Source organism: Schistocerca cancellata, chromosome 12 (genome assembly GCF_023864275.1).
Source record: "Schistocerca cancellata isolate TAMUIC-IGC-003103 chromosome 12, iqSchCanc2.1, whole genome shotgun sequence".
In the NCBI taxonomy this organism is placed as follows: Eukaryota; Metazoa; Arthropoda; class Insecta; order Orthoptera; family Acrididae; genus Schistocerca; species Schistocerca cancellata.
Window position 1 is genome coordinate 151,473,374 of NC_064637.1, and position 11,923 is coordinate 151,485,296.

The following is an 11,923-nucleotide window of genomic DNA, read 5'->3' on the forward strand; positions in this document are numbered from 1 at the left end:
TCCTCTTTCTCCATACTTTTCGTTCACTTCTCATCCTCTTTCCCTATACACCTCTCTCTTTTTTCTGTTCCTCCTTCTCCATATCAATATCTTATTGTGTATTCCTCATCTACAACATATTTGTCTCTTCCTCTGCTCTTATTTGTCTCTGAATCTCTCTCTCTCTTCGTTACTTTACTGTACTTCTAGCTTTTCGTTTCCCTCCTCATATTCATCTTTTCTTTTTAATATCTGATTACCTTACTCTCATTGTCTTTCCTTTCTATGTCTTCTTCCAGTCCCACCATATTTCACTCTCACTCTCTCTCTCACTCTCTCTCTCTCTCTCTCTCTCCTCTCTCGTGTGTGTGTGTGTGTGTGTGTGTGTGTGTGTGTGTGTGTGTGTGTGTGTGTGTGTTTGTGTGTGTGTGTGTGTGTGTGTGTGTGCCAGTTTGCTTGTATGGAAGATCGATATACTCTGAATTTAGAGCACTTTATTGTATCACCTTACATGACAAACTTACCACGGACTTCCAAGGTTGACGTCACTCCTCTGTGTATTTGCAGACGGCGTTAAGTCTCTACTCTGGGAGGAAGGCGACCACAAGCACGCACACACCGCCAGCTCTCTGCTACCGGCTCGCAAGGAAAACCTGATTGCAAGGTAAGCCGCATCGCGCACTTCATTCATAGCGCATGTGAAGGCCAGCAGGCCTTTGTGTGTCGCGCTACAAGAGACAGGAGGTTCCCCAGGAAGGCCGAGCGTGCCACGAACAGGTGGCGCTAAGCACGCCGCCGAGGGCGAGCGTCGACCTGAGCGAGGCGTTGCAGCGGCGCTCATTCTGCGGAGTGTACTGACCCGCACACGTCCGCCTCTGCAATAACACAGTCCCCTTAAGGAAATAATAAGATTAAAATCATATTACTGTGAACTTTTTAATTTACATTAGTTACAGTTAACTGCAAATACCATCACTGACACAGTGAACGTACCATATGTACTGTATCTTACAAAATGTGCTCAAACTGACGGCCAGCAACCTCAATGCAAGCGTAACATCGGCGAATAAGATTCTGAAGCACCCTGTTAAATGAAGTGTTGGCAGAAGTGCCAACACCTTGTAGTTAGAGGAGGCCGAAATGCACGCTAAGCTCACGCAGGATGGCGTGAGGTCTGGAACAGGTCAATGTAATTTAATGTAGCAAATAAAGTACGGAGTTGAAGTAATACTTAACTTTATTCCATAATTGGAGAACATAGGTCTTGATTATACGTAAGTGCAATCTCCATCAACTGGTAATGGCGCCTTGCTAGGTCGTAGCAACAGACGTAGCTGAAGGCTATGCTACTATCGTCTCGGCAAATGAGAGCGTATTTGCTCGCTAAGTCTGCTATACAACTGGGGCGAGTGCTAGTACGTGTCTCTAGACCTGCCGTGTGGCGGCGCTCGGTCTGCAATCACTGACAGTGGCGACACGCGGGTCCGACGTATACTAACGGACCGCGGCCGATTTAAAGGCTACCACCTAGCAAGTGTGGTGTCTGGCGGTGACACCACAATAAATACCCCTGATTTGTTTATAATTACATCATGGGCAGCTAATATTCTGGCAATTCCTTGTTTATATACTATGTGACCAAAAGTAACCGGACACCTGGTAATTCTGGAATTCAATATGGTGTCGGCCCACCCTTAGCCTTGATGACAGCTTCCACTCTCGCAGGCATACGTTCAGTCAGGTGCTGGAACGTTTCTTGGGGAATGGCAGCCCATTCTTCACGGAGTGCTGCACTGAGGAGAGGTATCGATGTCGGTCGGTGAGGCCTGGCACGAAGTCGGCGTTAAAAAACATCACAAAGGTGTTCTATATGATTTAGGTCAGGACTCTGTGCAAGTCAGTCCATCACAAGGATGTTACTGCCGTGTAACCACTCCGTCGCAGGTCGTGCATTATGAACGGGTGCTTCATCGTGTTGAAAGATGCAATCGCCATCCCCGAATTGCTCTTCAACAGTGGGAAGCAAGAATGTGCTTAAAACATCAATGTAGGCCTGTGCTGTGATAGTCCCACGCAAAACAACAAGGGGTGCAAGGCCCCTCCATGAAAAACACGACCACACCGTAACACCACCGCCTCCAAATTTTACTGTTTTCACTACACACGCTGGCAGATGACGTTCACCTGGCATTCGCCATACCCACAATCTGCCATCGCGTCGCCACACTGTGTACCGTGATTCGTCACTCCACACAGTGTTTTTCCACTGTTCAATCGTCCAATGTTTACGCCCCTTACACCAAGCGAGGCGTCGTCTGGCATTTACCGGCGTGATGTGTGGCTTATGAGCAACCGCTCGACCATAAAATCCGAGTTTTCTCACCTCCCGCCTAACTGTCATAATACTTGCAGCGGATCCTGATGTAGTTAGGAATTCCTGTCTGATGCCTGGATAGAAGTCTGCCTGTTACACATTACGACCCTCTTCAACTGTCGGCGGTCTCTGTCAGTCAACAGACGAAGTCGGCCTGTACGCTTTTGTGCTGTACGCGTCCCTTCACGTTTCCACTTCACTACTACATCGGAGACAGTGGACCTAGGGATGTTGAGGAGTGTGTAAATCTGGCGTACAGACGTGTGACCCAAGTGACACCCAATCACGTGACCACGTTCGTAGTCTGTGAGTTCCGCGGAGCGCCCCATTCTGCTCTCTCACGACGTCATATGACTACTGAGGTCACTGATATGGACTACCTGGCAGTAGGTGGCAGCACAGTGCAAAAAATGGCTCTGAGCACTATGGGACTTAACATCTATGGTCATCAGTCCCCTAGAACTTAGAACTACTCAAACCTAACTAACCTAAGGACATCACACAACACCCAGCCATCACGAGGCAGAGAAAATCCCTGACCCCGCCGGGAATCGAACCCGGGAACCCGGGCGTGGGACACCACAATGCAACTAATAACAAAAACCTATGTTTTGGGGGGTGTCCAGTTACTTTTGATCACACAGTGTACATACATATAAATAAACAGCACAGTACGTGTAAACTTGTACACATGTTAATTGTAAACAAGCTAGAAAACGGTTGTGCTGGACAAGATTACTTCCATATATCCTTAAGGAGGCTTCTCTGACCCCAGCTTCCCTACCGCAAATTGTTTAGTGGAGCATTCTCTATGTCCCGTTACATTTTTGCTCGCTCTTATGAAAACTCGCTGTATTTTAATCACATTTTCATGGCAGTGTGTATTGTTTTTTGCGCTGTAGGTGAACTGTTTTTGATCTCGATATTGGTATACAAACTTAGATCATTAGATTTTTAAGTGGTATTGAACTGTGTTTGTATGGGCTCATGGACGTGGGAAGAACTAAATAATGGAGCTAGAAAAAGACGTTTGGATTAGAAAAATGAATTTTTATTTATTTATGAACTGATGCACAGAATTATTTGATGAGGCACCGTGATTCTTAGGGTGCGTGTCTAAAGACGAAAGGCTGATTTTCTAAACCACCTCAGTTTTAACACGGTCGTATTGTTAACTAATATCAAATACCGGCCTTAATTTGAGGAAGAAATTTCTGAGGATGTACGTCTGGAGTACAGCATTGTATGGTAGTGAAACATGGACTGTGGGAAAACCGGAACAGAAGAGAATCGAAGCATTTGAGATGTGGTGCTATAGACGAATGTTGAAAATTAGGTGGACTGATAAGGTAAGGAATGAGGAGGTTCTACGCAGAATCGGAGAGGAAAGGAATATGTGGAAAACACTGACAAAGTGAAGGGACAGGATGATAGGACATCTGCTAAGACATGAGGGAATGACTTCCATGGTACTAGAGGGAGCTGTAGAGGGCAAAAACTGTACAGGAAGACAGAGATTGGAATACGTCAAGCAAATAATTGAGGACGTAGGTTGCAAGTGCTACTCTGAGATAAAGAGGTTAGCACAGGAAAGGAATTCGTGGCGGGCCGGATCAAACCAGTCAGTAGACTGATGACCAAAAAAAAAAAAAAAATTGTTAACTACAATGGAGCCGAAATATTAAACTGTCAAATTATAACCGCATCCTCACTTCCGTCTAGCTATTGAGAGAATTGAAACCCAAGACTTACAGCATTCGCGCAGCTACAAAAATCTTTCGACAACGTTGACTGGAACACCTTCTTTTGAATGCTGAGGGTAAGAGGGGAAAAATACTGTGAGCAAAACGTTATATGCAATTTGTGCAGAAAGCAACCTGCAGATATCAAGACTCAGAAGTTGAAAACCAATAAAGGATACGAAGGGGGAATTTGGAAAAAGAAACAAAGCTCAGGCAGAAGAAATGAAAATACTAAGGTTTGCCGATGACATGGAATGGGTACTGCCTTGACACAGAGGTTGTAAGATACTGTCTTGACACAAAGGTTTAAATTGCACATCAATAAAAGTGGGTGCTGGAGTATGTTCAGTCAAATCAGACCCTGATGAGAGAGTTATGTTAGGAAATGAGACAATAAAAGCGTAAAACTATGGATTTTTCGATACTAACGTATTTATTTTTGTTACAGGGGTGCGACAGACGAATTCAGTGCAGAAGCTGGAGCAACCTGCCGGCGCAATGGAACTGCAGTGGAGAACTCCCTCCCGGCTGGAGCCCTGGACCAGCACTGGAACAGCAGCTGCTCGTCTGACGCCCGCCCGCTCCTGGTTCCCCTGGCTATGGGCGGACAGCGTTTCGCCACAGCCGAGTTCTGATGACGTCACCGTGACAAGTCGCTGTGACGTCACCGCTGCGCGAAGCGGATCAGCTGCTGTGATCTCGCCGTCCCGTTCAACAGTGACGTCAGCTTCACGCGCCACGGCATCCGGAGCGGTGTCATCGTTACCACAACACAACTCCTCTCATCGCTTTTAATTTATCGTTTCATCATTTCGTTCTCTACCCCCTCTGCAGTTATCATCACAACTCATTGTCGCTTTTTATTTATCGTTTAATGATTTCATTATCTACCTCTACAATTGTATACAACTCTACTCGTCTTCACTATTATTTTATCGTTTCATCATTTCGTTCTCTACCTCCTGTACAATTTGACACCACAACTCCCCTCAGCATCACTTTTAATTTACCATTTCATCATCTCGTTCTCTAGCTTCTCTACAATTTTACACAACTCCACTTATTGTCACTTTTAATTTATTGTTTCATCATTTCGTTCTCTACCTCTTCTACAATTTTATACCACAACTCTACTCATCATCGCTTTTAATTTATCGTTTCATCATGTCATTCTCCATGTCCTCTACAATTTTACATGACTACTCAACTCATCATTGTTTTAATTTATCGTTTCATCTTTTCCTCCACAATCTTCCACACACTTGTAAATAGTGCTTTGGTTCGATATATTTATTTTAAATCAGTGTGCTGTTAGTACATAAGACATTGTAGTTACCTATTTATCACTTGTGCAGCTATTGCTGAGCAAGAAGAACAGAAAAACCTCTCGGTGTAAATACCTATTTTTCATTGAACGCAAATATTTTTATTCTCGTCTGTGTTTGACTGCTGTGATCGCCAATCGAAATACACAAAATGCCTGTGCCAGTCAGTTTAATGGCATGATTCCTGAGAACTACAAACACACTTAACAGTATTATAAATGAAGACCACGACTTCTGGTATAGGTTCCTCCCTACGATTTCATATGCCAACGAATGGGAAATTTCACTATGATAGCAAATATTATGTTTCCGCATTTCAGGAATTTCACTCCATTTTTTTCGGAATGCTTTAGTGGAAATTTTAACACATTTTCTTAACTGTGTCAAAATGTTATCTTACATATTTGTCACAATAAGCTACCTTTAGAAGTCGCCAAGACGCTTGTAAGGTGGTTTTGCTGTTTAATATGCTTTCGAGTTGTTCGCATCACTGCCAAACGTTAATGTTCATTTTTACTAACACTTTGAACTACTTTTGTACTTTTGTAGATTTATTATTTATTTATTTATTTTTGCAATAAATGAGTGATTCAATCAAATTATTTTAATGGAGTTTACTTATCTGGATCCTAATTTCGAACTATGTAGATATGTTTCCTAATGCAATACGAGTTATGTTTCCTTGACTATGAAGACATTAATTCTTTTAGGATTAGGCAGTAACACAGTAAAATATCAGCCACATTCGGTTAGGGTGTTTATGGTTCAGTCTGTATGGATGACAAGAGAATTTGCAAAATATGACAAGTGAAATTGAAAACGTCAGTTCCAACTCTGCCTGGTGACAACTTTGAAGGGCAAGACACTGATCCGTGCACGACAATTCTGCAGAGCAAATGATATATATACAGGGTGATGCAAGAAAAGTGTACAAACTGAATTGACACACTGGGCATACAAGGATCACCAAAGAAAACGAAGTAAATATTCCTGAATTCCAGTCAAGAACAACTGCAAAGATGAGAAACAAAGAAGTAGATATACTAGGTGTAACGAAGCAGCTTAAATCACTTAATAAAGGCAAGGCCTCCGGTCCAGATTGTATACCAGTCAGTTTCCTCTCAGAGTATGCTCATAAAATAGCTCCATATTTAGCAATTATATACAAGCACTTGCTCACATAAAGATCCGTACCTAAAGACTGGAAAATTGCTCAAGTCACACCAATATCCAAAAAGGGAAGTAGGAGTAATCCGCTGAATTACAGGCCTGTATCACTAACGTCGATTTGCAATAGGATTTTGGAACATATATTGTATTCGAACATTATGAAGTACCTCGGAGAAAACTATTTATTGACACATAGTCAGCACGGTTTCAGAAAATATCGTTCTTGTGAAACACAACTAACTCTTTATACTCATGAAGTAATAAGTGCTGTTGACAGGGGATGTCCAATTGATTCCATATTTTTAGAATTCCAGAAGGCTTTCGACACCGTTCCTCACAAGCGTCTTCTAACCAAACTGCGTGCCTACGGAGTATCGCCTCAGTTGTGCGACTGGATTCGTGACTTCCTGTCAGAAAGGTCACAGTTCGTAGTAATAGACGGAAAGTCATCGAGTAAAACAGAAGTAATATCCGGCGTTCCCCAAGGAAGTATTATATGCCCTTTATTGTTCCTGATCTATATTAGCGACATAGGAGACAATCTGAGTAGCCGTCTTAGATTGTTTGCAGATGATGCTGTCATTTACCGCCTTGTAAAGTCATCAGATGATCAAAACAACTTGCAAAATGATTTGGATAAGATATCTGTATGGTGCGAAAAGTGGCAATTAACCCTGAATAAAGAAAAGTGCGAAGATATTCACACGAGTAATAAAAGAAATCAGCTAACTTTCGATAAGGCGACAAGTCACACAAATCTGAAGGCTGTAAATTCAACTAAATACTTGGGGATTACAATTACAAATAACCGAAATTGGAACGATCACATAGATAATGTTGTGGGTAGAGCAAACCAAAGACTGCGATTTATTGGCAGAACAATTAGAAGGTGCAACAGATCTACTAAAGAGACTGCTTACACCACGCTTGTCCGCCCTATTCGGGAGTATTGCTGTGCGGTGTGGGATCCGCATCAGGTGGGACTGACGGATGACATCGAAAAAGTACAAAGAAGGGCAGCTCGTTTTGTATTATCGCGAAATAGGGGAGATAGTGTCACAGACATGACACGTGAATTGGAGTGACAATCATTAAAACAAAGACGTTTTTCGTTGCGACGGGATCTTCTCATGAAATTTCAATCACCAGTTTTCTCCTCCGATTGCAAAAACATTCTGTTGGCACCCACCTACATAGGGAGAAATGATCATCACGATAAAATATGAGAAATCAGGGCTCGCACAGAAAAATTTAAGTGCTCGTTTTTCAGGCGTTCAGTCCGAGAGTGGAACGGTAGAGAGGCAGCTTGAAGGTGGTTCATTGAACCCTCTGCCAGGCACTTTATTGTGAATAGCAGAGTAATCACATAGATGTAGATGTAGTAATCACTTAGGAACCGGAGGTCGCAAACGCCACGAGAAGGGGCTATGTTGACGAGAGGGCGTTGCTTTCCCAGCACAGGCAGAGCACATTGAAACATTCGTCATTCAATTTGTGGAAGCACTGGGAATAACATGGCTAGGTACATGTACCGCGAAATGGCTGAGATGAATTTAATTTATGGCGCGGGCAACGGCGGTGGTCTAGACTCTAGAAGCTGAAAGGCGCGGGGTAGCCGTGTGGTGTAAGGCGCCTTGCCACGGTTGCAGCGGACCCTTAGGATTGACATTTTCTCGCGCTGACCACTCAGGTACAGGGGGCGGACAAAACGGCAGACAAAACAATGAACAAAGGCCGCTGAAAGTGCAGCGAAGAAGGCAAAGACCATTTTGTCAGCCGTTAATGTGGTGTGCGCTGCTTTTTTTTGTTTTTTGTTTTTTGTTTTTTTTTGTTTCCCAAGGAATAATCCTAATAGATTATTTGGAGAAAGGCAGAACCGTAACTGGACCCTTCTATGCTTCCCTTGGGCGCTCATGGCCTGAAAGAGAAACTTGCCTTAGTAATTCAAATGATTCAAATGACTCTGAGCACTATCGGACTTAACAGCTGGGGTCATCAGTCCCCTAGAACTTAGAACTACTTAAACCCAACTAACCTAAGGACATCACATACACCCATGCCCGAGGCAGGATTCGAACCTGCGGCCGTAGCAACCACGCGGTTCCAGACTGAAGCGCCTAGAACCGCACGGCCACCCGGCCGGACGCCTTTGTAATCCGGAAAAGCAGTTTGAAAGTTTCCGCTGTGTGTTGAGTCCGAAACGAATCTGCACCACTGTGTCACCTGACCAACTGGAGCTGACGATACATCTCTCTTAAACGAACAGTTCGATACCAGTTTTATTCTGGCTATTTCTCTTTGAAAATCGCAAATCTCAATTTCATTGTGGGAATTTTCGGGAGCATTATATTGTTTGGCGAGTAATGTTTGAAATTTCGTAATTTATTATAATTTTTTCCATCATGTTTTCAAAATTCATTACTTTCACTTTTGTGCTACTTATGAAAACGTTAACTACCGTATGAAATCACATCTGCTTTCTTCGTCAGTAACTGACAGTCGTTTGAGCATTTAACTATTTAAGCAACAAAAACTGCTGGGTTGGTGCATAAGTTTGTAACGTTTTTCCACAAATTTAATAAACACAACGGATACACGTAACAGACTTTAGTCATCAATAACATATCCTCCTTCACTGCTTACAATAGTCTGTCAACGCTGGGTAACTTTTCGATTCAGGGGCTGCAGAAATCATTTGGTTTTGAGGAATGTTTTTTGTCAGCCTACCAGAACGCAGGCGGGTGTTGTCTTGGAGTAGCATCACTTCACGCAGTATCCCTGGGAGTCGTGTGAGTAGGCTGTTTAGTTTTTTATGTTGGTAACGCCACGTAGCGCTCCATATGAAAATCACTGACTGTGCTGTGTGCAGTCTGTGGCTGGTTGGCATTGTTGGAATATTCGCCATTGTAGTGTTGGGCAGTTGGATGTGAACAGCGCGTAGCTTTGCGCAGTTGGAGGTGAGCCGCCAGCAGTGGTGGATGTGGGGAGAGAAATGGCGGAGTTTTGAGAGCGGATGATCTGGACGTGTGTCCATCAGAGACAGTAAATTTGTAAGACTGGATGTCATGAACTGCTATATATATTATGACTTTTGAACACTATTAAGGTAAATGCATTGTTTGTTCTCTATCAAAATCTTTCATTTGCTAACTATGCCTATCAGTAGTTAGTGCCTTCAGTAGTTTGAATCTTTTATTTAGCTGGCAGTAGTGGCGCTCGCTGTATTGCAGTAGTTCGAGCAAGCAAGATTTTTGTCAGGTAAGTGACTTGTGAAAGATATAGGTTAATGTTAGTCAGGGCCATTCTTTTGTAGGGGTTATTGAAAGTCAGATTGCGTTGCGCTAAAAATATTGTGTGTCAGTTTAGTGTTGATCAGAATAGGTAAAGAGCGAAATGTCTGCTCAGCTGTTTGAAAATAAAATAATGTATGAGGTTTATCAGCACAGTAATTCAGAAATTTTTCTAAGGGGATGTTTCAGTCGTTGTTCTCGGACTGCGTCTGCAAGGCGTCTCAGTTGCTGACGATACATGCCAGCAGTGATGCTTACACCTCGGGGAACCAATTCCTAGTAAGGGGAGTTGCTGCTTTGTTTGGGATCAACCATTCCCTTCTTGTCCTTGTGTTAGCATAAGGACACCATTACTCGTCACAAATAACGGTACGTGATAGGAATGGTCGGTGACGCTCACGAGCCAATCGATGACGTGCAGGCAGAGACGCACGTATGGCTGGCTACATGCTGATTTTTGTGATTATGGCTTAGAGTATGCGGTACCCAAACACCTGATTTTTTAAACTTGCCCAGTTGTTGGAAATGTCGCTCCATGGTGGAATGAACACTCCTCATCACATCTGCCAGTTCTCAAGTACACTGTTGGGGATTATTGTGGAGCAAGACGTTTAAACGATCTTCATCAAACCCTGAAGCTCTTCCTGAATAGCAGGAGTCACCAATGTCAAAACGATCCTCCTTAAAACAAAAAAACAATTTTCTTGTCGCCCTCTGTCCAATGGCTATATCCCCATATACGGCGCAAATGTTTCTGGCTGCCTCCCCTGCTGTCGCGCCTCTATAGAACTCAAACACAAGAATGTGTCGGAAATGTTCCGATTTCTCCACTTGCAACGCCGTTTTCTAGAGACGGCAACTCCATACATTATCTCCAAATGACAAAATGTAAACTTGAATAACAACAGTGAACTACAAATAAAAAATGGCACTCGATAAACTCATAGCAAACGAAATACCAACATGGAAAACAAATATCTACGAACTTATGCACTTAATACATTATAACAATTATATCCAAGGTTATTTAATTGAACTAGTACTATAAAATCTGTTTAGATCTTGATATCGTTTTTTTCGGTGAATATGAACATAAACATTGTGTAAATATTCGTCTGTGATTCACTACACCAACGAGTCGTGCTATATTTGCTTACAGTGTGTCTTGTAAGAGTTTATGTAGGAGTATTTTGTATGTGGTCCTAGAGAACAGACGTGGTTAGGCATGGTTGCAAATTGCTCCCACTTTAGATGGAGTGTAATTTTCGTCTTGTAAACCGAACACTGTCAAATATGTGTGTAATGTAAACGTTAACTTAAGAAATTCCGCAGTTATCAGAAAGAACACAATTACTCAATCTGAAACCCAGTGTTTATTTCCGAACTGGTCAACTACATTCAGAGTGTTATTCATTATGATGAGAAATACTACGGCAGTTCATTCCTCAACAACTTAGCGTCCTCACGTGACCTTGTCAGACCAATGCCTCTCAAGATTCATACCCAAGCCGATTATTAGACAACTATTCTAGCCACCAATTCTACTCGCAAATCAGGATCAGTATCTCTATTGTCTTGTACTTGATATAACAACCATTTTAAGTAGACTCTTTACAGTTCTGTTTCCCATCAGTTCCTGTTAAATGTATAACATGTCAGGTTGTACTGACAGAAAAATGTAGTACCTGGCTGTTAAATAACGCGAAGGTGACTGGCTGTTTAGAAGTCCCATACTGATTTTGTCTGCTATAGTAGTTAGTAGGAGTAATCCACTTAATTACAGGCCCATATCGTTAACGTCGATATGCAGCAGAATTTTGTAACATATATTGTGTTCGAACATCATGAATTACCTCGAATAGAACGGTCTATTGACACACAGTCAACACAGATTTGGAAAACATCGTCCTTGGGAGACAGTGTCACACAAATGACAAAGGATTTGGGCTGGACATCATTAAAGAGAAGCGTTTTTCGTTGCGACGGAATCTTCTCACGAAATTCCAATCACTAACTTTCTCCTGCGAATGCGATAATATTTTG